Source organism: Hemitrygon akajei, chromosome 2, assembly GCF_048418815.1.
Source record: "Hemitrygon akajei chromosome 2, sHemAka1.3, whole genome shotgun sequence".
NCBI lineage: Eukaryota > Metazoa > Chordata > Chondrichthyes > Myliobatiformes > Dasyatidae > Hemitrygon > Hemitrygon akajei.
In genome coordinates, this window is record NC_133125.1 from 211,512,467 (window position 1) to 211,515,994 (window position 3,528).

A 3,528-nucleotide genomic window follows, 5' to 3' on the forward strand; every position below is an offset into this window, starting at 1 on the left:
ACCCACCCTCAGACCCAAACCACCCCTTTCTTCATGCCTGTTGGGTGGGTTGCGGTGGAGTAGCTGTGGGATGTTATTTTCCATCCCGGTGCTCTGTGGGATGCCAAAACCATTTTGATAGTTTGAGGTGGGCTAGAAGAGGGGCAGAACTAATATTCTTTAACATTGTTATTATAATCCGTAGTAAATTTATATACAAACCTGTGTTAAAACCAGCTACACACTTAACCATTTCAATTTGATTGTTTGTAATCAAAATCGTAATACTTGCTGAGATTCTTTTCATTTGAGTTCACAGTCCTGGTTGTGTTGTAGTTTGAACTGTATATTGGGTAACAATTTCCTTATCAATGTTCAATATGGGTTCCTTGTCTTATCAATTATTTCTCTCCAGGTGATTTTATCCTACTTGTACCCGATGAACCTTTTGTAGCCATTGCAGGTGAAGATGTTGTACTGGAATGTGAGCTGCTCCCACCAACCTCTGCCAGCAACATGGCAGTGCAGTGGCTGAAATCAGGTCTCAGCTCACCCATCCACATGTACAGACACGGACAAGATGACCCCTTCGATCAACACCTGGATTACAGAAGAAGGACAGAACTGTTTAAAGATGAAATCACCAAAAGAAATGTTTCCCTCAGAACGTAAGGCAGGATGATGAAGGGCAATATTCCTGTTCAGTTGAAGACAGAACTGACTTTGAGCAATCTGCAGTTGAACTGCATGTTCTCGGTGAGTATTATTGCCATCTGTACCAAGGTATAGTGGGAAGCTTTTGTTTTGCATGCCATCCTGATAGATCACTTCATACACGAGTATATTGAGGTAGTAAAAAGAAAACAATGTGCGATATAGTGCTGTTGTTGCAGAGAAATTACAGTGCAAGTAATTACACAATTACACAATAATGTGTACGTACACAACGCTGGAAGGACTCAGCAGGTCAGGCAGCATCTGTGAGAAAAGAGTAGTCAACATTTCGGGCCGAGACCCTTCGTCAGGAATGGGGGGGAAGAGAGGGCCGAAGCCCAGTAATAGAGATAGGGGGAGGGACCTTATAGAACGCCTTCTGGAAATCCAAGTATACAACATCCACCTGTTTCCCACTATCCACCGCACTCATTATGTCCTCAAAGAACTTCAGTAAGTTTGTGAAACAGGACCTGCACTTTCTGAATCCATGCTGCATCTGTCTAATGGACCCACTCCTTTCCAAATGTTTTGCTTTTTATTCCTTAATGACAGCTTTACGCTTCTTCCTGACTGGAGATGTTAAGCTAATAGGGCTATAGTTGCCCATCTTTTGCCTACATCCTTTTTTAAAAAGTGGCATGACACTAATTAGGGAGAGTATCACAGTTGCAGAAAGGGAGGGTGTCATGGAGGGATTGTCTACTGAGTCAGTGAGGGGGGAGGTTTGAAACAGGAAGGGAGCAATCCCTCTATTTGGAGCATTCTATAGACCCTCAAAAAGCAACAAAGACTCTGGGGAACAGATCGGGAGGCAGATTTTTAAATGGTTGAAATATAACAGGGTTGTTGTCATGGGAACTTTAATTGCTTAACATTGATTGACCTAGTGCAAGAGGATTAGATGGGTGAATTTGTTAGATGTATCCAGGAAGTTTTAGTGCACAGTCTGTGAACAGGCTGACTAGAGATACTCACTGAGGAGGGAGCTCAGGGAATTTGGTTGATTGTTGGGATGAAGGGATTGTCTTCTGAGGAAAGATTGATCAAGTTGGGCCATGGTCCCTGGAAAATGAGAATAATTGGCAGTGAAACAAGACTCTGAGGTAAGAGGACCAAATCAAGAACAAGAGAAAATCTGCAGACACTGGAAATCCGAGCAACACACACAAAGTGCTGGAGGAGAGCAGGCCAGGCAGCATCTATGGGAAAAAGTACAGTCGATGTTTTGGGTGAGGCTGTGCTGAGAATGATGTGCAGAGCTTTGTTCTTGTTATCTAAAACAAGATATACTCACAGTGTAGTCTGTCCAAAGGTTTGGTAGGTTTTCCAGATTAATAACTGTGAGAGTTATCATAGCATGAAAGATCAAATAGTTTAGTTACTTTTTCCCTTGCAATTTAGAAAAGAAAGATTGACTTATGTACATATTCAAGTAACATCCTAATTGTGCAGAGGTTTCCATTAAATAGCTGTACAGCACAGACCAGGCTCCTTGGACAACAATATCAGTGTCAACCAAAATGCCTAATACAACCAATCCCATGTAATTACATGTGATTCACATCCCCCATTCCCTGCTTGTTCTTTTTCCTGTCTGAATATATTTTAGATATTTTGTTTGTACCCACTCCTCTCAGTTACCTTGTGACACATTCCAGACAATTTCCTCCTTCACCCTAATCCCATGTCCTCTAGTACTTGAGATTTCCACCTGGGAGGAGAGAGCTCTGACTAGCTAGCCTATGTATGCCTATCATATTTAAAATACTGTACTTCAATCAGGATGCCCGTCGGCCTCCAACACTCCAGAGAAAACGATCTCTTTGTCCAGCTTTGTGCTACAGTTGAGACTCTGAGACAACATTCTGTTAAACCATTTCTGCCCTGTCTCCTCCACTGCCCCCACATACCTTCTGTAATGGGGCAAACAGAATATTCCAACTGTGGCCTAACTAAAGTTTTGTGCAGCTGCAACATGACTTCCCGACTTTTCTGCTCGACGTCCCAACAGGTGAAGGCAATGGTGCTGTAAGCCACCTTTACCACCCTATTTACCTGTGTTGCCACTTGCAGGGTGCGGTGAACTTGCACCATAAGATTGCTCTGCACATCAATGCTTTTGAAATCATGAAATACTACAAATTAGGAATGAGTTTTTTGGCTCTCAGTATCTAAGCCAAATTAAGTTAATCTTTCCCACTTGTACATGATCCACATCCCTTCATTCCCTGCACATTCTTATGTCTATCTGCAAGTTGCTTGGATGTCACTATCATAACTGCTTCCAACACTATCCCTATCAGCCTCTTTCAGGCACATAGTTTAAATAAAAACAATGTCCTGCATATCCCTTTAAACGTTTTCCTCTCAACATCTGATGTTTCTACTGAGAGAACAATATTCTGACTGCCTTCCTTATCTATGCCTCTCAGAACTTTTTAAACTTCTGACAGGTACCCCTCCTGCCAAAGATACTACTATGAAAGCAATCCAAGTTTGTCCAAACTCTCCTTGTAGCTAATACCCTCTAATCCAAGCAGCGTCCTGGTACACCTCTTCCACACCCTCTCCAAAAACATCATCTCCTCCCTGTAATGGAACAGGCAGAATTGCACATAAGGTTCCAAGTACTGTTGAGATAAAGTTTTCTTCACCTTCTTTTTCTTCTTCTGACTTTTAATGGCGGTTGGCAGTCCAAATTAAAGGTGCATTCCCACCACCAACTGGACTGGAGTGTGGAATAGAAAGTTGGGAAATAAAACCCCTTAGTTCTTTATCAAATGAAAACTAAATTATCCCAAAGAGCACTATTGCTTCTAAATAATGAAAGAC